The following is a 27,103-nucleotide window of genomic DNA, read 5'->3' as shown; positions in this document are numbered from 1 at the left end:
GCGATGCATTGCAGCTCCCATAGACACTAGCGCCAGAGTTCCCTCTAGTAAGTATTGTAGGAAACTCTATGCCTCTAGCCACCATACTATAGTGTACTAGAATATACTGGGTAGTGGGGTCAGGAGAGGGCGCGTTCCATGCGATCCCGTGAAGCGACGACTGTTGACAGGTCCCGGATGTATGTGGTGGCGCTGCGGTAGCGTGGGCTGTATGCCTGACACTCGCGGTACAGTACCAGCAGCTTGCTTTGGCTGCTCTTGCAGTGTTACCGGTGTTGTTTGCGTCGCTGTGTCGTTGTGTTGTGCTCCGTGCCCTCGCTTTCTTCACTGGGAAAAGAGAGATGCAATGCCTGGCCGCAAGCGTCAACGCCATTGCTTCGATTCTCGGTGTAAAACGGGATATCAGTGGACGAAAGGAGCGCAGCCGTCATTCTTCGCATTGCCGAAGTTTTTGACTGTAGTGAATTGCCTCGCATTTTACAATTTGGCAAGCACTGTTAGAACAGGCAATGCCGACACCAAAGAGGCCGTCAGTTCCTTGCTCGATGCTTGTGATGCTTACACTACTGAAACTGACATTGACAAACTCATCGAGTCGGGTAACCTTTCTTTAGCAGAACAGAAACTGCATCGTATTTCTCCAGAACAGAGTGGTTACGTCGTAGAAAAGAGTGATGACAGGCTCATTAATTACATGGCTGGGTATTTAGCGCGCAAGTTTATCTCTCGTAATGACTCTGTTCAATGCAAAGACTTGCTTTTGCGAAGACCAAGTGATATGTCTGAAGATGATGAGTTCATAGCTATTTGTGACAAAGGAAGGTTGATTTATCCATCACGTGTGCTTTTCTTAACAGTAAGGAATTTGGAGAACATGTTCACGACTTTCTTCAGCCAGGAGAAGCTATGCAGCAACCGTATATTTGATTTTATGTTGTTGGGTAACTCTGAGATTTCATATGGTGTAGGATGCAGTGAGCACTCCTAAGTGCTTACAGCCAGCATTGTCAAGTTCTATGTCTTCACAAGGCTTCACTTTTATGTTAAAGGCTTTAATGAGTCACGGGAAGCACGCAGGAAGAACTTTCATGCAAAGTTGAGTAAATGCTCGTAGTTCTAGTTCCGGCCTATGTCTCGTGACTAAATTTGAAGGAGTGCTGTCTAAACACAATTTAATGCTGTACATTTGAGAACTGCAAACATCTGCATAATTTGGAATAAACTATTGGTATCTCCGCAAAAGTTGTTCTTTTTTATTTAGTCATGTTAAGAGCACGCACACAGCTTTTTCCAGCCCAACGCTTTCATTTCTTCTGTGGGCAGCAAGATCTGTTGAAAAATTGCTCAACAGACAACAGCACAATGCACCCAGCAGATTCGAACCTCAATACAAGGTCGCATCGACCGGTGTTTGTCCTTAGCGAACCTTGAAACAGGTTAGTAGTTTATTCGCAAAGACAAACGGTGTACCTTAACTAATACTTTTTAAAAATATTTTATGACTCTTGACTTCACGAATGGACAAAATTGCAGATCTTGGAACAGTCATTGACGTAGTTGAAGCTTTAAAATAAATTGTCACGTTTTTGACAATCACTTACGGAACGATGTAAAAATAAAACGAATAGGAGCGCGGTGATTTTCACTTCAATAAATTGTAATTTATGATGCTGCAAGACCAAACTGGGCTAGATTAAAAAATCGACTGTTCCCTGTTGACCGCTCGGAAATCTCAGTAACGTTTCCTGCGTATGGTAATGATTGTTTAATGTAGTGTGCGCTTTACACGACGCAACGCCACCGGGCTAAATTTTGGCATATCAGCATCGCGATCGAAGCAGCTGAAATGTACGCAGTAGTAGTCGCATTTCCACGAGTGCTATGTTGCATGCTGAACAGTTTTGCTAGCCGCTACCACATCTACGTATGCCATAAAATTCCGGTGGGCAGCGGTAACTATTTACAGGGCACGCACCGAAATACGGAGCGACGATTCAGAGCTGCGATGCAGCGGGTACCACCAGTTTCTTACAGCCCATGCTCTGGTGGCGCCATCTCGTGCGGTCAACCAGAGCCGTCGATGGGGAGAGTCTGGCGAATGGGCGGGGCAGTGACGTCGCAGCGCGGCGATGACGCTGTTCACGTCACCGACACGCCTCCGCTCCGGCGGCGTCCGCCATATATAGTCTTTCCGCGCGACGGGCGCACGGATGAGGCTATGTACGCGCTGTTTATTCGTGAAATCTAGCGCTACTAAACAAATTGCGAAAGCGAAATTGTGCAAGAACGTTGTTATACAAATTTAATGAAGAATATGGTGTGAATTAGACGTGTCCAAATAATCGTGAAACTGAGTTGTGCACGCCGATTTGAGTCCACGACGTTCTACGATACGCGCTGTGCTTTTAGAGCGCAGCTCTTAGGCGTCTGTTCCTGCGTTGTTCGGCATCGCCGTTGGCGTAGTCGGCGTAACCGATAGAGCGAACGAGGACGAAAGACAGCGAACGTGGATTCTGTCGATATCACGAGCCACTGCATCGCTTTCTTCCTCCGTCATGCGTGCTCGCCCTTCGGTCGGAGCTCGTGCGCACGCAGGGCTGGTGGGTGCGCTGCTACTGTCTCGCTTGTCGTGACGGGGATGTCGATGACGCCTGCAATGCACGGAGTGGCGTGCGTAGCACTCGAGCACTGACAGTTTCTGTGGCAATATGTAACGAATGTTCCAATGCGGATAGCCAGAAATTCAAACACAGTTCGCGTTGCCTCAACACAAAGCTGCGCTCAGAATTCGCATGACGGATTATCGTGATCATCGGTGACTTTTCGAGCTATGAAGATCTGTGGGTTTGCGTCTATGTTTTTTTTTTTAAATGCGAAGCATTTCTTAGCGAACTTTTGCGACTTTGAGCGTATCTATCTGTCTATCTACCTATCTAGCCGCCTACGAATTTGTGCTCTCCTGGCCGTTTCGTTCATGGGGTGTACACCAAAATTGGTATGGCATAATGTGACTGTATGACAAACATAAATGACTGGTCATAACATGAAAATCATGACATGCATGTCATGTACAGCATGATTTACATGCCACAGTCTTGGTGCTCTTGCGGCCGTTTCGTTAATTTGATATTTACCAAAATTGGTATGGCTTGACAAGAGTGTATGGCGAACATAAATAACAGGAGTTATTATGAAAATCATGACACGCGTGTCATGTACAGCATGACTTACGTGCCACGCTCATGGAGCGCGCTGGTGGCCGTTTCGCTTGCTTGATATACACCAAAATTGGTAGTGCGCGACATGACTGTGTGACGAACATAAATAACGGGAGTTAATGTGAATGTCATGACACGCGTGACATGTACAGCATGACTTACGTGCCACGCTCATGGTGCGATGGCGGCGGCCGTTCCGCCAGATTGATATACACCAAAATTGGTATTGCGTGATGTGACTCTGTGACGAGCATATACAACAGGTGTGATTTTTTGAACATGTCACGTGACAAGTGTTACGTGAGAATCATTGCATACCACGCCGAAAAAATCTGTGCACGCGTTCTGGCAGCAAAGAAGATAAAGAAGAGGACGGATTGCGTGCCGGTTCATGATGATGACAATTTTTATTCGCCACTAACGGGGATTCTCCAAGCTTAAACAGCTCTGCTTTTAAAAGAAACAGAGATACCAGCGCACGTAATTGTATTAAGGCCACAAAACCGCAAAAGCGGGCGTACACAAGCGGCTTGGGGATCTCGAGCCCTAAAATTCCCTCTTAGAGAATTTTAGTGCCGGGACCCCAAAGTGCCTTGCGTCGGTAAGCCCCTTACGTTTCTTTGTATAGTCATGGGTGCGGCTGAGAGTACAAGGGAACGTAAGAGGGTGAATAAGGAAGCGGCTTGAAGTCCCCGGCGCTAAAACTCTCTAATAAGAAAGAAAAAAGAAACTCACAGGGTCCCTTATGCATTCGCCTAAGACCACTCGAAGGCGAAAGCCGTCTTCCTTTTCTTCAGTTGATGTATTGTTCCTCACGCCACCCCCTCCCCCCTCGAAAGCTTTGTGACCTAACATTGTTTTGCACTGCCTCCAAGATCGGAGGCACTGCCATCTTTCTACACCACATCTGGTCATTTGCTGACTTCATCGCGTGAAGTCGCGTTATTCGACGTCATGGTGACATCACAATCTTTGGTTGTATGGTCACGTCATTACGCGATGATTTTTGACATCCCTCGTGTTGACGCTGCCGACGCGGGACGCCGACGCCGCGGACGCCGGCGGTCAATTTTCGCGTTTGCGGAGGCATTTCAGGTTTCGTCAGACCAGGTGCAGGGCCCCCAGTAGACGCGTGTTAAATGAAAACAATACCTCGTTCGGCTAGTCTGATAGCGGACATCCTGTTGGTTTACTTTACAAAATAATTTTTCTGCTCAACTTCTTCGCGCTCTATACTTCCTAATCACGAAATTTCATTGAAGAGCTTCCTGCACGAGCACAGCCGTCGTGCACTATACGTGCATGACTAAAAAGCGCAAGGCACATTCGCTTAGCACAGAGGCGCAGATTAATTTACATGCGCGAATTAAACGTGAAACTGGTAGCATGTACACAAGCGGCAACACAGCGGTAAATGACATCATAGGCTGACAGCCACAGAAACGCAGACCACGTACATAACGTACAACACATGCCAGGTAACCACCGCAGCTGACGCGCGGCTGCATTAACCTGCGACATCGAAATAAGTCTTCCCCTCACAACATCACGGTAACATCCCAAGCTCGTGCTTACGTAATTACGTAAACGCAACACATCACGCTGGACACTTACAGCGCGATCGCTGCAAAATTTCAGTCTGCCCAAGCGATCGAAACGCGAACCATAAAACTCCTTTTTTTCAGCGTGACAAAATTATTTTTGAAGTTTGTGCGCCTGAAAGGGCCCCATTGCACAACAAATAAGTGTATGTTAATGGTACGTTGTTTATGATACCAGCAATATTCAAGCTAAATACTCAAGTACGTATCTCTCATAGCACGGAGCAGTCGGTCGGGGTCCATTTCCTGCGTCTGATGTTTCTGATCCAAAGGCGTCGTCGCTTCTTTTCCTTGGGAAGCCTAAAAGGCGGAAACCCTGCGCGCTGCTGTTTGAACAGCCAACCGCAACAGCAGCCCATCGCACGCAATAAATTCACGCTTGAATGCGAGGAGCAGTAGCCACGAATACGCGCGGCTTCGTACAAAGCTTCGTAACCTACGCGCGCTCCTCAGCGATCGTGTAAGCAGTGTAAGTGTGGCGCGCCGGCGTCTCTCCGTCGCGGCAGCGCCGGACTCCGCGCCGCGCTGTCGGCACTACCGCCCGCCGCCGCCGGCGAGGAGAGAGGGTTTACGTCACAAGAAGAGGGCGGCGCTGGGGCGGAGCTCGGAGAGCGGCGAGATGAAACAATCGCCAAACTCTCCCGAAGGGTATATATGGCTCTGCGGTCAACGTGACAAGCGTCGCTCTCGGGGACTCCCTGAGCCCACTACCCAAGATATTCTAGTACACTATAACTAGAGTGTACTAGAACTGTCGAGTGGCGTGAACGCGCCTCGCCGCCTGATGCCTTTCGCGTCGACAGTAGCGGCGGCGCTGCAGTCGCTCGGTACTGAAGGCGCGCGGCGCCGCGCGCTAGAACGGGTCGCTAGAACTGCTGGACGCGTCGGCGGCACCCGGCAAATCGGCACTGATGTGGCTTTCGTTGCGTGTCTATCATTATTAAGCGTAGGAATCGTCGTCATAAGCCTTGATGGACGAAACTTCAAAGCTTTTAATGGATGCTTGCTTCATATATGCCTTTGAGGGATACTGCAAATCAGTTCTTGTAGCCGAAGTGACTGCTGGGCTATTTAAATATAAAAATGAAAACGGGCTGACACCGACCGTGAATATTCACTATCTCAGTCTAACTGAGCCGAACTCATTGCTTAGCTATTTAGAACAATTACTCTCAATTAACTAGACGCCGAACGACCGCCACAAGAAAGAGGCAGAGGAAACAAAAAGGGCGTGTCTTATTCTGATTTCTTCTGCCTTAATGCTTTTTGTGGTGGTGATTCGGCGTCTAGTTTATTCAGAGTAACTGAGCTGCTCTAATGGAATTTAACTGTGCTCAGAAAGCTGTGAGCTGATATTGTGCCGAAAGCACACCGAACATTAACTGCGCGTTGGCGAAGCTGCGTGTACGGCGCGTATCTTTACAAATGCGCTGTAAATATGACTTCGACGTTACGAGGGCTCAAAGGTATTGGACCTCAAAGTTAACTCGACCGGTACAAATAACGGTCGTCCTCAGGTTCCTTGCACGGATATTGTTATTAATTGCTCGGCGCCGGGTGGGGAGGGGATACCTTACTGTCCGTATTGTGCGTGTAAATATATATATATATATATATATATATATATATATATATATATATATATATATATATATATAAACATAATCTAGCAAAACAGAGCACCGCCGCCCCTCCTGGCTTCACTTTTGACACTTTACAGATAAAGCAATGAAATTATAATACAAAACGTTGTCAAAAAGAAGTTTTTCTAATGGCAGCGATAGAAGATCAGGAAAAGTGCAATATAAGCTGTCTATTGAAAATGAGAACTGGCTGTAATGAATTTAGGCAGAAAAACCGACGGACTACATTTCCATCTGTGCATTTTAATATGCTTGAGATAAGCCCTGATGCATGAAATTTGTGCCTCTAAGGTGAACACGTGCCTTCGGCTCGGCTTCCTGGCTCGCCTTCCTGGTATTTTAAGCCCTCAGAGGTCGCATAACCGATGCATCGTAACCGCGGAAGCATGCTTTGATACAAGATAGCCTTTCGGCATTAAAGAAACAGCGCAAAAGTGGCAGAACTCAGCCGTCACTAATATAAATGTTGCGATAGAGTCATTTGTACTCAGGTTACTCATGAAACAGTCGAGCGCATTGGAGCTCATACAGAGATCAATGCTCTGGATATATCGTAGAGACTACCGGCAGAAGAATTGTAGGCTTTTTTTCGTCGCTGGTTCGTTAGTTCTTCGTAGTCAGTGTTTGTAGACACTTCTAGTGTAGCGCGGCTCGCAAACCGCACAGCAATCAGTGAGCAGCTAGATGCATGTGCGCAAAATCCCATTGTCGCCTTCATTGGGGGTCGGCAGGATCCAAGAACAGGGAATATCTCGGCGCAATTTTGGCACGCCAGCATATTCACTCATGCACCATGGCGCGTAGCAGGCGTTGAGACACCGATTGAAGCTAAGTAATGCATTAAACGCGCTCAAAACGCGCATTTACACGCTTTCGTAGGCTGCGACGAGCGCGCGCCAAATGCAGACGCTCTCCACAGCTTCAGTACAAAGTGACTACAGCGCCGCCGCTACGGTCGCCCGTCGGAGCATCACCCGAGATGCGGCGCGGCCGCTTCGTTCGTTCCACTGCCCCCACCTGACATTCACGCGCGCTCTGATCCCCGTTCTGCGCATGCGCGAAAAAAGAAAAAAAGGTACAATTTGCAGTGTTAGGGATCTCTCTTCTTCAAACTTTAGGTACTTTCTAGGTGCTTCTGTGAATCGCTCTGTTTTCCCTAGGTTAACGGCTCGGGCAACGTTTTTGTTTTGCTCAGAGGCTCGGCAAATCGTCAGCGCGGGAAAGATGGCAGTTGAATGCGAGGTAGGTCCTTCGTTTTTCTTTCACGATTTTGCCGTATCGGAAAATGATAGCCGCAATTAAAGGCGCGTTGAGGGCTGAAATGAGGAGGCGATGTCGTCTGATGTAGAAGTGTTTAACGCCAGAGCGTTTGCCGGGTTAATCTACTGAGGTGCACGGCGGTTGAAACGCGATCCTTTTTTTCGACACTCGGCGGGCGTTTGAGGTCGCCTAATCGAGCATTTGTCACGCAGTTTGATTATTTCGATTTAGATTGCGTTATACAGAGCCATTCTAAGACCGCTATACACGAAAACTGCGGCTCGACGACGAGTCAACATGTATGAGCTCTCTCACTTTGTTGATAAGCTGACGGCATTCCCCCGGGATATTGACTAAAAAGGTTGGAGTGCGCGTTAGTACGATGCGCGCCGAAAAGTCCGGCACCTTTCGCGGTGTAAGAATTAGGGAAAGATCTTTTATTTATTTATGCAGGTGCCCTCTCCAGTTCCCCTGATGGATCTGCGGAGTCGGATATCTGGCGCTGCGGAGAACCGAGCTGATTGCAGTACCAGCACTCTGAAGCACTTATTTGAGCAGGAAAGATAAAGGTGAGCAGAAAGTTTCGAGGCAAGACTGACTTCACGTGTGGAGTGGAATCATGTTGATATTCGGTGCAACGTTGGTGTGCGGCCCGGCCCGAACCCGAGAAAAAAATTTCACATCCCCGGCCCGGCCCGACCTCAGATCGGGCCCGACAGAGGCCCGGGCCAATAATCTAGGTCGTGTTGCCCGAACATGGAATCGACAGCAAGGCGTTTTAAGTAGCAAATATCTACGTTTTGTTGGCACACGGTACGCTAACAAGTATGCTTTAATCTACGGTAATTCTTACGGTAAAGGGTCTCACTGTGGTAACAGGTGACCGGACATACTGGGTACGATGAACAGTTATTCGGCAGCGGTATACTATGCATATTTTTTCAACAAATACAGTGGGAATCCTCAAGGGCGTTTCGTAGCAGATATTGAAGCAGAAAAAGGTGATTTCATGGCCAGGAATTGGGGACATTGATGGAGTTAAGGGAGCTGCCACTAAACGCACCAGTGGTGAGACTGACTTACTGAGGCATTGAAGCACCCTCTTCGCCTCGCTCCGCCGCACACGCTCCCGAGCATCGTATTCAAAAATTTTTTCAGCACCGCGAGCTGTTCCGACATAATCTGATACAATGAAGGAACAGATGTGGACTTTGGAAACAACAAGAATAAGGCCGACAAACGCGACCGAGGAAGTTACATGGCGTTAGCTACACAATAAAGCAGCCTATCAATTGAACAAGCGCTTCTCAGCCAATCTAAAACCGGGAGTCATTTTTGAAACCTCTTCTTTGAGCTTCGTAATCGAAGTCGAAAGAAGCCAAAGTGGGTCTGAATTTAGGCGGCTCTCACAGGCTGCATGGTACAATCTTCAAATGGCCTGGGAAGGTAGGCGCTTTGCGGCACGTTATTGGAATTACGCCTAAATTGTTCAAGTGGTTCCCTAGTATCTGAAACCGACAGTCGTTTTCAGTACCATATTTTGTTCGTGAGATATTATTTTTGTGTGTGTGTCCACATAGGCGTGCGCACAGGGGGGTGGCCGCCCCCCCTAATCACCTAAGAGGGGGGTGCAAAATCTGCCCCATACATTGACATAGTAGGGTGGGGGGGGGGGCGCTGCGATGAACCTTCGCCCCCCCCCCCCCTGATGGGGAACCCTGCGCACGCCTATGTGTGTCCATGCTTCCCATTCAGTTACTGCAGGGCTCCCTGCCGCCGCCAGGAGATAGCGCGACATGCACATGTCCCGAAATAATGGGGACGGCAGCATGAGTTCAGTTTCAACAGGGAGCGCAATAAGAACAGAGGAGACAGAGAATAGAACGCTCTCTTGTTTTTATTGCGCTCTCTATTAAAACTTAAACCATGCTCTACCATCAAACCCAATCGTGCACCTTTCTGGATATGTAGCACCTGTCTTCAGAATGGGAGCACTTTGCCACGGCAAGAGAAATAGGGGAAGAGAGCCAAATGAATTATCTTTGTTTTAAATACACTAACCTAGATAAAGATCATAACGAACTCCGTGCACCACATGTACTTTTCGAAATATGTATAAACAGCCGAAAGGACGAAAAAAGCTATTTGTTATAGCATTATTTCCATATATCACACCTCTGCTAGTATATACAGTCTATAGTGCCGAAGAACTTTTTCTTTATTTATTGTGTGCTGCAATTCTTGTTTGCTTTTACTTCTATTTCTTTACTCACTCCCCTCTGCGATGTCTTTGGTCTTGAGGGTATCAGTAAATGAAAATTAAATGTAATAAGTTTGTGTGGCATAGTTTACAGTTAATTTCCTGACATGTCATTGTGCAAAAAGTCAATTTTTCAAGAGATTCCGTCTGTAAGCATGCCATGCTCTGTTGCATCAGATATCCTACTGCTCTACAGTTTCTTGAACTGCTTGCACTAGCCGCAGGAGCGCACGAAATCTGCCTTGCGAATTGTGAAGGCTTCGGCAGTCGTAGTTCCCAGACCTCCCACACTCGAGGAAATTTCGGGCATCTCTGCGGACTTCTGCAGAATGGACAGCTCATCGCTTCATTTGTCTTGTTCTCGAACGTCATGCCCTTTTCAATATAACCCATAAAACTCCTCTTTGAGGGCTTCTCTTTTCTTTCTTTCGCGACTGATCCTCCGCTTGAGGTGTATGATATCATGGGTAATCCAGGGGTTCCGTTTGTTCGCCCTTTTCTTTGTAACAGGTATGAAGCTGTCAATGCTATGGAAGATGATTTCTTTAAATTTAACCCGCATTACTTTAACGTCAGTCTCAATGCTGAAATTATCTAATGAATATGAAAAATAATCGATTATGCTAGTGTCATCTGCTTTCGAGAAATTAGGCACGTAAACGAGGCGTTCCTCAAGTTTAGTACGCACAGCTACGTGTTTTATTTGAACGAATACTAGCTCGTGATCCGATATTCCCTTGTCAACTGCTAATTCATAATTATCAAAGCACCTGGGCAGAAATACTAAATCTAGGATAGACTTTGCTGAGCCTGCCGTTCGTGTATATTGATGAACTATTTGCTTTAAAGGGGCCCTCCAACACTTTTTTTGAAGCGCCTACATCGCTGCTGACCGCATCAACGCGTAGTGGCGCTTGCCAGAACTATTGCGGGCGGAAATGACGAAGATGAGCGCTGGCCTATGATTGGATAAATGTAACGTTACTGCAGCGCCCGGCAAAGAATGCGCCGAACGCCACGGCGCTGGAGGGAAACGCGCTCGGGACGCTCCAGGCGCCGTTGTTTGTAGAAACTGAAGGGAAAAAAATGTAAGAGCGTTGATATAGACGCCGTCGCAACAAGAAACACGACTAAAACTAGAAAAAATGTAGAGGCGTTCATGATCTGCCTCATTTCACACGCGCAGTTCACTCTTAATGCACCACATTGTTTGTTACTATCGCAACGGCGTCATCAATACGTTGGAAAGAACGGCCAACATTGTATGCAAGCTTCCCGTACGTAGGATCTTTCAGTTCATTTCATTGGGGCGCCATCAGACGTCACAGGGTGAGTGAAACGTGGTCAGGTGACCCCGCGAAAATCGAGTTGAGGGTAGGCCTCCATTTTATTGTATTTTGAGTGTTCTAGGCTGAATAACTTCGGACTGCGTGCCCCTACTGCTGCCGTTCTTGCTGCACTAATCTCTTCAGCCTCCAGTCTACGCAACCCGAAAGTAAAAACTGTAAAACATGAGGTCAGGAAAAGTGTTAGAGGGTCCCTTTAAGTCATGCACAAAAGCTATATCAATGAGAGCGTCACACTCTGGGCCCTCTTGTGAACCTACAGTAAAAGAATCCCAGTCAATATCTGGTAAGTTGAAGTCTCCCGAAAGAATAATACAACCATGTCGCGGCTTGTGTTGATCTAAATAACTTTTTATATCTTGCAAGTATGAAGCCGATTTATTAGGCGCTCTGTAGATAGCCCCGAGGAGAACAAAGGCATTGCCAATCCTGACGTTGCACCATACACTCTCGTGGTTTTGGATTCCTTGCAAACGGATGCATTCAACATAATCTCTAACTATGGCAACGCCACCTCCTCGGGATTCACTATCATTCCGCATGATCTTATAACCAGGTGGTGCTAACTCATTGTATCGAATATCAGGATTTAGCCACAACTGTGACAATGTGTGGGTCATAATTGGCTAGGGTGTATTCCAGGTCGCCAGTTTTATATATAATTGGCTAGGATGTATTCCAGGTCGCCAGTTTTATTTACCAGGCTTCTAGCATTTAAATTGACGAGACGGAAGCTGTCTCTTTTGTTAGGCGCACACCTTCAATCATGGCCTCTTTGCGCTGACGGGTGTGTGCTACGTTTAACCTTGACTCGGCGGTTTTTTGTGGAGTCCCAAGAAAACGCTTCATTATTAATGTATATTTTGTCGTAGTCAAGACGCATGCGCTGTTCCTTCTCCCTTTTCTTCGCAGCGGAGTTCCAAAGCAGCTTACGTTTAGCCACGGTTGGGCTAGACCGCACGCGCGCGCTCGCTTCTTACGGCCTTCGCATCGGGTGTAGTACATGCCTCTTGCCGCTGCTTTGAGGGGGGTGCTGCGACCCTGACCCTCCTCCGCCGCTCCGTGCAGCGCGCGCAACGCCAGCACATGAGTTCGGGCGCGCTTCTTCACTCACCGCGAGTTGAAAAACAAGTTGCCTAATCGTTGAAGACGCACAAATGGTTTATTCTGACTTCTTACATGCGCAATGTGCATCGAGCTTAAGCTTATCAAAAAACGTATAAATGCAAGAGCCGGGAGTACAGCGCTCCGCCATCAAACGTGTAGACATTCTGAGGTCTGGAAATAAATATTTATTGCTCGTAAGCACTCGCAAATAGTTGAACGCTTTCAAGTGAAAACTTTGCCGGACTTCACAAATGTCTCGTTCACAACCTAAAATGCTTCCTAGTCGGCTTGTGTGCGTAGGTGGAAGGCTTGTCGTTCGCGTCAGTCAGTTGGTTTGTGTGATTGACGAGAAGTCTTAGGAATTTTTCGGCTATGAGATCTGCAGATCGTCGGGAGTGGCTGTCGTCAATGCCTTCAGGGCAACTTAAGATGGGAGCGCGTTGCAAGTAGGGCTGGACTGCTGTTTCCAAAACTCCTAGCACATTCCTGCGTGGCAGGTGTTCAGAGGCCTTATCGAAAATGACCGCTATCTTGTCCAAAAGAGCTAGAAACTCAGGCCTCGGGTTGTGTAGTTCGTTCCTGTCTTGTGCTCGCAGTAGCTTGTACAGCTGATGCTGCCTGTTGTTGGTCGTCAGTAGCGCAGTGCAAGAGTCAAATCCGAGGTCTGTAATAATAATAAGCGACGAGGAGAGTCTGAAAAGTGCGAGCGATTTGAGCAGTTGTGCATTGTTAGCAGTAGGATTTGAGCGAATATGCGTATGCGACTTTGTGTTATGAGTTTTGCGTTGTAACCAAGTTGTTGATAATTAAATGTAAACTTCTTTTTCCCTTTTAACTGTGTGTCGTGCGTTGCGTTTTCTATTGTGTCTTATTTTACGGCCCAGCCATCCTGACGCTAACAAAAGGACCGCAAAAGAGCTCGGGGTCCCTGGAATTAATGTTTCCAGGTGGTGTTAACACCAGGTGCCACTCTCGGGGCGTGCCGTCCGAAGGGGTTATTCAGCAGCAAGAGTCCTCTCTTGTTTTTTTACTTTCTTTCTCCCTATACGTAGTTATTTTCAACCATTAGAGATACGACTCACGTACGTGCTTCAAAGAGCTGTCAAGCTGCAGACCGCAGCTTTTAGCCCTGAAAACCACTCCAAATGTATTTGGAAAAATAAAGAAATAGAAAATAGCTAGCAAAGGCAAGGCGAGCTCTCTCAATTGCGGCCTCATTGTCCAACGAGACCAAGGGCCAAAGGTATTTGGTGCTCTCTGCTTGCAGAACAGGTGCAGCGTTATTTATCTCTCTCTCTGATCGTTGCCAGTGCTTCATGCCTCCTGCATTATGCCTCATGATGGTTAGCGCAAACGCAACACGGACGAAAAGAAGAAAAAACGACGACACAATTGAGCGCTATCTAACAACTGAATGTTTATTGGAAAAATCGCAAATATATATGTCTAAGAAAGAGAACTGCGTGAGCTGCCCTTCTATCGCTTTGATTGATGAGGAAGTGTCTTTCCTAGAAAGGGCGTAGTTTTGTTATCATACACTTTTTTATCTGTCAATTATCTTTGGCGCATGTGCGGGTTTGTTGTTTTTTCTCTTTCTTATACATATATATTTGTGATTTTTCCAATAAACATTCAGTTGTTAGATAGCGCTTGTGTCGTCGTTTTTTCTTCTTTTCGTCCGTGTTGCGTTTGCGCTAACCATCATGAGCAATTTCCAACTCGCCCAATTCGCTACCCTCCTGCATTATGCCTCGTTAGTCGATTCTTCCGCAGTTTTACTGAGTTTAAGCTTGTATTATCCACGAGCACATGCATACCGACATTATGCGGAGAGCCGTCTGATAACATTAGTTTTTTTTTAAAGGAGACGATCCTCCCTCTACCCCTGACTTCTTGAATAATCCTTCTCCCCTTTCTCCGTCGAGAACCCCCATTCCGCGGTTTTACATCGAGCTAGGTTAGGTTAGGTTAGGTTAGGCGCAGCAGATGCACGGTCAGGGTCGCAGCGCCCCTACCGCCGACGGGCGGCGCAACATACTGAGAAACTCTCCCATTGCTTTCGCGACGGGTGAGAAGGCCGTAAGGAAAGAAGCGCGCGCGTGCGGTCTAGCCCGGCCGTGGTTTAGCCAAGGTTTCCTTGGAAAAGTTATCTGAGACTGAAATACCAGTTCCTTTCAGATTCTTACAATTTTTGTAGAGCTGCACTTTTTCCCTGTAATCATATAATCTTAGAACAACAGGGCGAGGCCTCGTGGTCTGCTTTTTTCCTATTGTGTGCAAGCGTTCGACAGTGTTTAGCGTAACATGCAGCTTCTTTTCCATTACATCATTTAGCACTTTACTGCGCAGGTCTTGTGGTGTTTCATTCGGTTCCTCTGGTAGGCCAAATACCATTAAGTTGTTCCTTCGGCTCCTATCTTCGAAGCTAACAAGCCTTTCCTGTTGTTTTTGAACAGTTGCGCCCAGTTCCCGTACTGTTTTCGTCAGCTGTGAGATAGCTTTTTCATTTTCTTTGAGGATCTGTAGGCTGTCTTCGACCTGTTTAATCCATGTACATAGCCCCTGCAGTTCGTTTTGAATGGTAAGAAGCAAGCAAAAGCAGGTGAAATGTAGATTGTTTCTGTTGTACTGTGACATAAAATGAAAACATAATCACGACACACAACATAAATAACATAATGGAGCTGCCACACACAAAGCTTCAGGCTATCCCAGATAAAGGGTTCCTCCCTTCTTTATGAAATATTGACAGAAAAAGACACTGAAAGTAAAAAGCAGTGACACTAAAACTGCACTGGACAATCAATCAGTCAGTCAATGAAGTTTTTCATAAATTGTCCAGGGGAGCCGATTACCCTTGAGAGGGAGGACCGGCTGCGGGCCGCACCCACGTGGAGACTGGAAGGGCGAGCCTCTCCAGGACAGCCCGTATTTGGATCTCCTGGTCTGAGCTGATGATTGCCATCCTCCAGGCATAATCTCTGCTGAGAGGCTCGCCATCGTGCAGCGCTATGCATTGCCAGAGCACGTGAGGTAACGTTCATCGTCTGTTGTCACATTAAGGGCTTTGCGGCTTTAAGCCATCAATAAATTTACTGTAGACTAAAGGCAACAGATAAGTACCCGTTTGCAGCATTCTTAGGGAGATTGACTGGGCCCTCGAGAGTTCAGGGTGCGAGAGCAAAAATGTACACGTGGCCAATTGATAGTGTTTACAAATTTCATTAAAGCGAGGAGTGGATCAAGCTGCCGGATGCCTTCTCCCAAATTAGAGGTCGATTGCCTGTCACGGTGGAACAGTTCGCGTCGCGGGTATGGGCAAACTCATTGGCATTGGGAATAACCAAGTGGGCATCTGTGCCCACCCGGCTATGATGTATGGTGTAGGTCTGAGCTTCGAGCTTTTTAACAGTAGAGCTGTTTGAGCTGACCATAGTCTGTGCAAATCGAACAGAAAACTTATCATGAACCGGCACACGCTCTTTTCGTCCTCTTCACCTTCTGCTTTGCTCTCAGAACATGTGCATCGATTTGTCTCGAGTGGGATGAAATAACTCTGATGGGCAAGAGAAAGAGTACAGAGAAAGAGATATAAAGAGAAATAGAGAGACAGAAAGGGAATAAAGACAAAGAGTTAGAAAGACTGAGAAAGAAATAGACAGAGAGAAAGATGTAGATACAGACACAAAAAAAGAGATAGCAAGTCAGAAAGAGAGAGAAAGGCGTAAATGTAGGCACATCTCGTCAGAAAGAGAGAGAAAGGCGTAAATGTAGGCACAATAAATTTTTACATAAATGCAAATAATGTAAAAAAAAAAGTTTGCGACCGTCTACAACAGCAAAGCAAAAATTGGGGCAGTTGCACACTGGTGGTGCGAAAAATTGGGGTAGTAGTGAAGCTAGCCTGCACTAGTGGTGCAAGGCTGGAAGCAACAGCAGAGCGAGTACTCCCGAGGAAGGAGAAGCTGCCCTCCCAAGCCTATGTCCCTTCTTCGCTTAAACGACATGGGTTTAGCACGAACATGTCGTGTGACTAGTGCTACGCGATTTTGCCGGGAACATGTCACATAGTTTTGGTGGGAAGATATCATGTGACTAGTGCTACATGATTTTTCACTCTCTCTCTCTCTCTGTATTTCTCACTTCTATTTCTCTCTTTCCTTCTCTGTCTTTCTATCTTTTTATTTCTTTTCTTTTTTCCTTTCTGTGTCCGTTTTTCTCTTTCTTTCTGTCTATTTATTTCCGTCTCTGTACACATTCGCTCGGCCATCCGTGTTTCCGCATCCCACAGAGGAGAATTCGCCGCAGCAGGAGAGTGCCCACTGGGCTTACGTGTTAGGGGAGATGAAGAAGACGACGAAGAGAGTGCGTGCCGGCATGATGACCGGTGCACATGTTAGGGGAGATGAAGATGACCAAGAGAGAGCGCGCGCCAGCATGATAATGATAGTTTATTGCAACACCAGGCAAACTATGGCGAGCTACAACAGCTTCGCTGTTAAAATAGTATTGTTTATGATGGCACAAAGGCACAGGCAGTTGAACATAGTCGTGCAATTGTCCTTTTTCCCACACAGTTCACAGAACACTGTCGCTGCTCTTATTCTGTAGTATCGTGAGTGAAGAGTCTACTGTCGGATCAACACACTCCAGGGTGTCTTTCTTCTCGACATGGCTGAGAAGGGCAGCACAGGAGCATATAGCCAGACCGCTAAGAGGCCAAAAGGGAAGGATGCATCGTGTGTGCCGGGTCTGATCGCATAGGGTCAGTTTCGCCCCTGTCGGTGAACACCTGAAGAAGTAGATTACAGACAAAAGAAAAGCTGCATGCACATCACATTTTTCTTTCTTTTGCTCTTGACTCTCCTTTCCCCTGACGGCTCTCCACAGTTCCCCATTCGCCATTCGTTGGAGTCATGTCAGCGTGGCAGCATATCGTGGCCGGTGCGTCCTATTTCATTGCCGCTAGCGGTTGTTTTCCGGAACTAGAGGACTAGGTTGAATCCCATAGAGTTTCATACAGTCAATGTTGCCTTGTAACATGAATAACGCTCTCAAACTGCGATTGAAAGCGAATTTTGAGGTTAAATAGTGTTCCTATAGGTGCCGGTTTTGAAAATAAGCATTTATAGGCATTTAGGCACAAATTCCAAAAATAAGCATTCATAGGCACTATAAAACACTCTAAAAGCTTTACTTCAACTCAAATTCATGCTTATATATCAGTATGGGGCAATAGGAATGCAAGGAACAAAATGGGCATTTGCCTAAAATCCAGTCTGTAGTTATCACTACCTTGTTCTCACGGTAGGTTTAGTCCGTTTTTCGGAGCATGTATGGTCTTGCCCATACAATCGAGAGGGTTCGAAGGAATTTTGGAGCCTCGCAGGCAAATCAGGAGAGTTGGCAGGTATGCAAATATACTAGTTGCATTATGACATGGTGATTCCACAAGTAGCACGTGACATACTGCCCATGTGTGACTGCCATGTTGCAATAAAGCACATCTACACAGGTGTGCATGTCAGCTGACTGCAAGGCATACCATCAACTGTTACATTTTTTTTTTTCCCCGCTGGCAGCAGTGAGACTGGGGTGCTTCACCTATCAATGGGCATCACTATGTGCCATTGCCTTGTGGCTCCAAAGCAGTCATTTCCCCAGATTTTCAGCGAAATCATGTTTGGGCATTGCCACACAGCACCTAAAATCTTTAAATTAGCCGGGATGGTGCAGTCGCTACTTCGAACTTTCCTGTGAAATCTATGTTAGAAAATATGTGACCACAGAAATTCTTCATTAAGCAGGATTTTGACATAACAGAGTTTGAGTTATCATGGTTTTACTGTAGTGAAATCTAGGTAACGCATTGTCAAGCAAACACCTAGCTAGGTGTTTGCTTGACAATGCTCTCGAGCTCTGCTCACGAGACATGTAAGAGATGCAAAGCTTGCAATGGCAAGCCCACCAGTGGTTTTGGAAATGATATGCATCTGTAAGTACCATTGTTGTGCACTCAGTACAAGACAAGTGACCTGCTGAGGCACAAATTGTTGGAAACAGCATGGGTGCAGTGTACTACATGCTACCTCACATGAACATCGGATAAAACAAAACAGTAAGCAGATGACCATTGTTTGACGTTTCTGAAGATAGAAACGCCTGCATTATTTATGGCAAAACTACCTCTCGAACGTAGGCATTGGTTCCCTATTTGCCCTGAGGGAAGAGGGAGGCAAAAAAAATAATTTTGTCATTCTTGTAACGAAATTTCGGAAGTGCTTTTATGCACAGTTCATTTCAGTAATGTAGTACACCTCTCCAGGACAAATGCAGATAGTAATTGGGGCTGCTACGATATGTCAACCACGGGCACGTATCCTCCTTGTCCCTGCTTGACCCAATACGGTGGGGGGAGGACACATTTGCCCCTCCCCCTTCCTTAGTTGATGAGTCTGCTCTCAAAGCTTCTATAACACCCTCAGTGCCACCGATGAGCTCGTATTTTAAAAATCATTTATTGGAACACCCCCTCAGGGTTTGTCAGGCCCTTGAAAACCCTTGAATTTTAAAAGCATGTTTTCAAGGCCCTTGAAGGTCCTGGAATTGTATTCTGTCCTTAAAAACCCTTGAATTTCGGGACCAGTGCAGTCTAAAGTCCACAGTGCGACCTGCTTTCTGTGGTAGATCAATGTCGGTTCGGCAAACTTTCCATTACAGAAACAATACGCCGTACGAGTTTGCATGTGTTCTGTGTGTTCATGCCTTGTCCTATTCTTCATTTCACGCCTCACCCATCGGTTCATCGTGTCCTGCATTTATGCTGCTTTTTTTCCTGTCAAGCGAGTGGTGCATGTAGTACACTAACGATCGAGAATCGGGAATCCACTCTTCGAACCTGGGACATCTTTTGCAGTGCTTTCTTGGAAACTTCCACAAGCGTCGTCCGAAAGGAAAGGGCCGCAGCCTTGCGGGAGACACGGATGCAACTCCCAAACGAGAGTGTAACCGTCTTTGCGGAGCAAATGACCTGACTATTCCGCCACGCTGACCCTGCCATGACCAAGGAAAAGGTCCATTTCCTCATGCGAGGAGTAAAACAAGAGCTCTTTGCCGGGTTGATGCGGAAGCCCCCCTTGGCAGCTCAAGAATTTGTCTCCAAAGCAACGACCATCGAGAAGACGCTGGAAATGCGAACCCGCCAGTACAATCGCCGTTCGACTTAAGACAGCCCAGCTGTCCATGCCCTCTGCTACGACGACCTGCGCGAAACGATCCGAGCGATCATGCTGGAGGAACTGCGCAAGCTGTTACCCTCACCACAGCCTCAAGTGGACTCGATCGCAGATGTCGTTCGAACAGAAATCCAGCAGTCGTTGGGCAACCTTGAACCGCCACTGCCTCAGCCGCAAGCCATGAGCTATGCTGCTGCAATCCAACGCAACGCCCACCCTCCTTGCGTACGTCAAGACGCCGCGCCGCCGCAGCAGTTCCGCCGCCAGCGATACACGCCGAGGAAGACCAACGTTTGGCGCGCCCCCGACCACCGCCCACTCTGCTACTATTGCGGAGAAGCTGGCCACACCTACCGCCGCTGCCAGTACCAACAGATGGGGCTGCGTGGGTTCACCATTGACGTGCCGCTTTTACAGCGGGGTGAACGACCATCGCCGACTACCTCGCAGGAGCGCAGTGGACACCCCGACAACCTTCCAGTTTGTCGTCACCAGGCCGCTACGTCTCTCCCCAACGCTGACCATACACTGGCCCATGTCGGGGCTGGTCACCTAGGTCTTTTCCAGAAAACTAAGGGCAGCAACCGATGGAGGTGCGGTTGCTGTACAAAGAAATACCAAAGATCCTCCGCCGCCGCGACGATATCTAAATAACATGCCTCAAGCTGAACGGAGAAGAAGACCTGACGATTCAACGGGGAAGCAGCGGAACAAGGCGACGTAGCCGTGACCCGACGCCACGACCTAACTGCAACGCAAGACAACGAACTAGCGACCTCGACGTTCTTATCGACGGCCACAGTGTCACAGCTCTCGTCGACACCGGAGTCGACTACATATTCTGTCATCAGTGGACCATTCACCACGAAGCTGAAGAAAGTTAGGGACAGCCTGGGAAGGCCCCGATATCTGGACAGCTGGAGGTCATCTAGTAACACCGGAGGGAATCTGCACAGCGAGACTCACGATTAACAACCGGATTTATCCCGCGAACTTCGTAGTCCTGCAGCGTTGCTCGAGAGATGTCATCCTTGGTATGGACTTCTTAAGCCTTCATGGTGCAGTCATCGACCTAAGATCCAAGTCGATCACACTATCCACAGAAAAAGCACTATATCACGATCTGCCCCAGGACCGTGGACGAGGGGGCGCCGAGGCACCCGTGCTCTAGCAAGGACGACCCAAACGCATGGCGGGGTAACAGCTACTGACTGCCAAGGCGTGCTCGTCAGTGTTTATTATCCACACACCACCAAGGTTGCCCGCCGAACCTGGCGAGCTAACGAAACTAAGCTAGGCAGGGCGCCACACGCTCGTTACATCCTTCACCCCCAGTTATTGCACACAAATAAAAAAAAAAAACAAGTCCCAGCCTGTTCGACGTTAGCTTAGGCGAAAAGCGGTCTGTTGCCCTTCGTCGTTGAGTGCTCCGCCTGGGTACAGGTGTTGAGGGACTAGGTGCGGCAGCACCAGGTGCTGCCTGAGCCGTGCTTGATTCATCCTGAGGCTCTGCCGTGGTTGACAGAAATGGCAGTGAACTTGGCGGTGGCCCAACTAGTGGCGCACAACTGGAGGCGCCTGTCCCTTGCGTAGTGGTTGTCGTCTCACTGGCTGCAGCTGGTGCTGCTGTGGATGCAAGCCGGGTCCCGCGGTTAGCCCTCACATGGTCAGCATGCCGGTGCCATGTGGTTCCATCCTGCATACGTACGAGCAGAGAGGAGGAGCTTGCAGGCAAGAACCCTTGTCCAGCAGACCAAGGTGGGCCAGAACGGAAATTCCTGGCGAATATTGGCACTCCAGGCTCAGGCAACAATCCAGGACGGCACCCTTTGTCAGCATCCAGCTTCTGCTTCAGCTGCTTGAGGAGCGCCGTGGACCGGAGGTCTGGATGCAAAATGTCGAACGGTGTCTTCACCATCCGTCCCAGCAGGAGCTCACAGGGGGCACGGGCGGTGACATCATGGGGTGTATTCCGGTATTGGAAAAGCATGTGGGCAACTTGCGTACGGAAATTCCCAGCCTGGCTCTTCTTAAGTTTGACCTTAATAGTTTGCACTACCCGCTCAGCTGCACCATTTGAAGCAGGGTGGTACGGGGAACCATCATTTGGTGGATTCCGTTCTTTGTCAGCCAGGCCAGATACTCTGCGCTGGCGAAAGCGGGCCCATTATCAGACTGGTCCGGCAGCCCCTGGGCGGCGAAGACCTGCCGCAGTGCTGCAATGGTCGCACCTGCTGACGGAGTGGTGACAGGTAGAACTTCCACCCACTTTGAAAATGCGTCGACCACCACCAGGAAGTAGTGGCCTTTGAAGGGGCCCCCAAAATCCGCATGAAGGCGGGTCCAGAGCTTCTGGGAATGGCCATGGGGTGATCTCCACATGACGCGAGGCCCGTTGATGTTCCTGGCAGACTTGGCAGCTCTGCACCATGTGAGCGATGTCCTGGTCCAAGGCCAGGCCACCAAACGTGGGACCGGGCCACCATCTTGGTCTTTTCTACGCCAGGATGCCCTGCGTGCAGCAACTGCAGGACCCTGGACCGCAGACTTTGTGGGATCACCCCCCTGGAACCCCAAAGTAGGCAGCACTGCTCCAGGCTCAGCTCAGCGGCCTTGTGGCTGTAGGACTGCTGCACCAACTCCTCTTCTCGGGATACTGCCTTCACCACCTGGGACAAGACCGGGTCCTGACTTGTCGCCTGCGATACAGAAGACCTGGAGAGTACCTCCGAGTACGCATGCTCCAGCATGAGCACTTCAGCTGGCTCTGGAACAGCAGCAGGCACCTCTGGCAGCGGCAACCAGCTCAGGGCATCAGCAGGCGCCACGTCTTTTCCCGGACAGTAGACCAACTGGTAGCTGTAGGCCGCCAGCTTCAAGGCCCATCGTACCACTCGAGGTAATGCCTGCACGGGGATCGCCTTGTCTGGCCCCAGTAGCCCCAGCAGTGGTTTGTGGTCCGTGACTGCCTCGAACTTTCAGCCCCACAGATACTGGTGAAAGCGCTCGACGCCTTCCTTGTCCTTCCTTGGACAAGGAAGGACAAGGAAGGCGTCAGCCAGCTGGAAGGAAGCGTTACAGCCAGCTGGACAAGGAAGGCGAGGCCTTCCTTGTCCAGCTGGCTGTAACGCTGCTCTGCTGCGTGGAGACGACGAGAAGCAAACGACACCGGGCGTTTCTGGCCATCCTTGTCTCGGTGCGCTAGGACGGCTCCTACACCGTATGGTGATGCATCTACGGTAAGGACGACAGGCGTGGCTGGATCGAAGTGCACCAGCACCGGTGCCTTGGTGATTAGCTCCTTACTGTGCTGAAAGGCCACGTCCTGCTCTTTTTTCCACGCCCAATGCTGACCATGTCAAAGCAGAATGTGCAGTGGCTATAGATGCGCCGACAGGTTGGGCAGGAACCTCCTGTAGAATAATAGCGAAAGTTGGGCTAGTTGGTGGTTCATGCTTGGGCCTCCTGTAGAAATTGATGAGACCAAGGTACCTTTGCAGGGGGCCGGAGTCAGGCCGCCCTGGGAGATGACGTGTCCCAGGTATTCTGCACTGCGAACCATGAACACGCACTTTTCCCGCTTGAGCTTGAGACCAGCATCCTGAAGTCGGGCCAGAACGTTGTGCAGATTCTGCATGTGGTCACTGTCGTCAATACCGGTGACAAGGATGTCGTCCAAGTACACTACCACGTGCCTCATGCCCCTGAAAAGGTTGTCCATCTCTCTCTGAAAGATGGCTGATGCCGAGGCCACGCCGAATGGTAAACGTGTGTACTGGAAAAGCTCCATAGTTGTCGATATTGTGACATACTTCCGTGAGGCCTCCTGGAGCACCAGTTGCTGGTAAGCGTCTCTGAGGCCGAGCTTCATGAACTTCTGTCCACCAGACAATGCCGACCAGAGATCTTCAATCCGAGGCAGTGGGTACTTTTCAACGGTAGTGACGGGGTTGATCATAACCTTGCATCCCCACAGATTCTGACATTACCGTTTCGCTTGGGGACTGGAACAGTGGGTGTGGTCCACTCCGCAGTCTTGACTGGTACCAGGATGCCTTCTTGCTGCAACCGTTGCAGCTGCTGGGTGACCCCGTCCTTCAGTGCGAACAGCAGTGGGCGAGGCTTGAAAAACCGAGGCCAGACTTCCTCGGGTACATGGATGCCAGCAATCGTACCGGCGAATGTGCCCACCCCTAGCTGGAACAGTGACTAAAAATCTTTTGGAAGGCTCGGGATGTCTTCTACGACATGTAGGGCTGCTTCCTGGCCTTCTGGCAGCCGAACATCCAGTGCGCAAATCCAATTTCTGCCGAGCAGCGTCGGTGACGACCCCTTGGTCAAATAAAGAGGAAGGGTTGCTTCCCTGTTGCCAAAACGAACGCTGACCTATGAAGACTGCCTTCATAGCACCAGACGGCCTCTTTGAGTTCAAGGTCATGCCCTTCGGTCCTTGCTTGGCGCCTGCGACTTTCCAACGCGTTCTGGATACAGTACTGGCAGGCTTGAAGTGGCAAACTTGCCTCGTGTACTTGGACGACATCGTTGGGTTTGCCTCAACCTTCGACGAGCATCTGCAGCGCCTTGAGGCTGTAATTCAAGCAATCAAAACCTCTGGACTCACCCTGAAGCCAGAAAAGTGCCGCTTCGCGTATGAGGAGCTCTTGTTCTTGGGCCACGTGATTAGCAAGTCTGGAGTTCACCCGGACCCACGGAAAACAGCTGCCATCGCTGCCTTTCTGCCGCCCACCGACAAGATGGCCGTACGCCGATTTCTGGGCTTGTGCACCTATTACAGGCGCTTCGTCAAAGGATCTTCAAGGATCGCAGAGCCGCTAACGCACCCCACGAAAAGCAACGTGGAATTCAAGTGGGGAACGGCACATGCCGAAGCATTTCAAGAACTGAAACAATGCCTGCAGACGCCACCGATACTTGCGCACTTCGACAAATACGCCGACACAGAAATCCACACCGACGCAAGCAGTGTAGGGCTCGGAGCCGTCCTAGTGCAGAGGACTGACGGACTAGAAAGGGTTGTCAGTTATGCTAGCCAGTCACTATCTAAGGTGGAAGCAAACTATTCCACAACAGAAAAAGAGTGCCTTGCCATCATCTGGGCTACATCAAAGTTCCGCCCCTATCTTTACGGGAGGCCTTTCAAGTTGTGAGCGACCACCACGCCTTGTGTTGGCTAGCTAACTTGAAGGACCCTTCAGATCGACTCGCACGGTGGAGTCTGCGACTTCAGGAATTCGACATTACCGTTACGGTTTTTACAAGTCCGAACGAAAGCGCTCCGACGCCGACTGCCTGTCCCGTGCCCCCGTTGACCCACTGCCACACGACGACCAGGACGGTGACTACTTCTTGGGAACCTTCAGTGCTGATGACTTCGCCGAACAACAGCGAGCCGACCCGGAACTCAAGGGTCTTGTGGAATACCTCGAGGGCAAGGCCACCATTGTTCCACAGGTATTCAAGCGAAGACTGGCGTCGTTTTTCTTGCGGAATGACATTCTCCTAAAGAAAAACTTCTTGCCACTCTGGGCCAACTACCTCCTCGTAGTACCTTCAGCATACGTCCAGAGGTTCTGGAAGCTTTACACAACAACCCGACGGCTGGACACCTACCTCAGTGTTTCCCGCACGCTCGCGAGAATACAAGAAAAGTATACTGGCCTTGCCTCACTGCCGACGTCACCCACCTACGTAAAGACTTGCCGAGACTGTCAGCGACGGAAGACACGCCGACAAGGCCAGCCGGACTTCTTCAGCCGATCGAGGCACCTCGCCGGCCACTTCCGGCAAATCGGGATGGACCTTACTGGGGCCGTTCCAGACGCGACTTCCGGAAACAAATGGATCGTCTAGCTACCGACCTACCTCACCGCTATGGCCGAGACAATGGCCATGCCAAAGGCAGTGCCGCCGAGGGGGGCCAAGTTGTTCGTTGAGAACAGCGTACTGTGGTCCTAGGCGCCCCAGAGGTCCTCATACTGACGAGAGGGTACCCACGCCTTTACTCTGCGGAGCTAAACCTCAGCCCAATCGTTGAGATACAGCCAGACAAGTCACCACCACGACCCACGCCCTACCACCCTCAGACCAATGGCCTCAACAGAACGGTCTAAAACGACCATGCGCCGACATGCTGGCATGTACGTCCGACGTCAGAGACACAAGACGTGGATCGGGCTTTCCGTACGTGACCTTCGCATACAACACGGCAATACAAGTAACCACGCAGCTGTCGCCGTACAAGTTGGTCTACGGAAGGAGCCCGGCAACGACGCTCAACGCCATGCTTCCAGCTACCACCGACGAAGACAATCTCGATGTCGCCACTTATTTACAACATGCCGAAGAAGCTCGACAGCTCGCCCGCCTGCGTATCAGGAACCAGCAGAGGATCGACAGCCGTCACTATAATCTTTGGCGACGCCACACGGAATACCAGCCCGGTGACCCTATTTGGGTCTGGACTCCGATACGCTGACGTGGACTCAGTGAAAAACTTCTTCGGCGATACCTCGGGCCATACAAGGTGCTTCGATGTCTCGGCGCTCTAGACTACGAGGTCATCTCAGACGGCATTACGAACTCCCAGCGAGGCCGTGCACGACCTGAAGTCATCCATGTCATGCGCCTTAAGCCGTTTTTTACGCATTAGTGAACCTGTGGACTCTACTTTTTGCTTTTCTATTGTAACTTATTTGCGTAGGCACTTGTTTTTACCTTTTCTATGTTCTGTCACAAGCATCGGGACGATGCTTTTTCAGAGGGGGGCAATGCCACGCGCGCTTCTTTTGCTATGTTTTTGTAACTTGTCCGTTGCACGTGTAATCGCTGTCTTGCGCGGACCGCACCAGAATGTCTGGGAACATTCCAGACTGTAGTAGATCATTTTGTCAAGATTGCGCACATGAGGTGAATAGTCAAGATTATTCCAGAGCTTGCGTGACCACCAGTGATAAGGCTGGAAAGTTCGATGCATGATGTGTAAAAGACAGCGCGTCCCAGCCATGATAAGTTTTATCGACGGCCGACGCTCTGTTTGCTGCTATCAGTGTACAGTGTGTATTGCTATAGTTTAACTTTCCGTTTCCCGGCCACAAGTTCGGCCAAATAAAGAGTGTCATCTTCGACACGCCGACTGCTGCCTTCATCTACGTCATGGCCACGTGGCAGTATACAGTTAAAACTCAAACTAACAAAACCCAATTTTCAGTAGTTCCCAGTCTAGAAGAAATTTGTATACGCCGGCAGCTACTCGTAGGTACAGTGTTGTTGTCAATCCGAACTACAAAAACTAACTTGGAACCAAAACCGATAATAAAGCTTTTCTGAAATTAATAAGTAAAAAGAAGCACTAATTTTCTGCCTTTTTTTACACGGATGGCTGTTTTCTTCAAGCGTGGACACTAATGCTATGT

The 27,103-nt window shown here is 49.0% G+C and overlaps 1 protein-coding gene and 1 long non-coding RNA gene across 8 annotated transcripts in view; both read left to right on the top strand.

Annotated features, from left to right (window-relative positions):
- LOC119393888 (ubiquitin carboxyl-terminal hydrolase 2) overlaps positions 1-27,103 on the top strand; it is a 288,961-nt gene that overhangs the window by 244,352 nt on the left and 17,506 nt on the right. The gene's annotated exons all lie outside the window — the stretch shown is intronic.
- LOC119393889 (uncharacterized) lies at positions 7,495-20,754 on the top strand. 2 transcript variants are annotated; one of them, XR_005184015.2, is made up of 5 exons: positions 7,495-7,537; positions 7,623-7,704; positions 8,176-8,291; positions 15,278-15,468; positions 19,352-20,754. It is a non-coding gene; the product is annotated as an uncharacterized LOC119393889 (long non-coding RNA). The 2 variants fall into 2 exon arrangements; XR_005184016.2 differs by lacking the exons at positions 7,495-7,537; positions 19,352-20,754 and adding an exon at positions 17,013-18,591 and having other exon boundaries at positions 7,579-7,704.

This window comes from Rhipicephalus sanguineus, chromosome 5, assembly GCF_013339695.2.
Source record: "Rhipicephalus sanguineus isolate Rsan-2018 chromosome 5, BIME_Rsan_1.4, whole genome shotgun sequence".
Taxonomy (NCBI): Eukaryota; Metazoa; Arthropoda; class Arachnida; order Ixodida; family Ixodidae; genus Rhipicephalus; species Rhipicephalus sanguineus.
The sequence above is the reverse complement of the archived record's forward strand: the minus strand, read 5'-3'. Positions and strand labels throughout refer to the sequence as shown.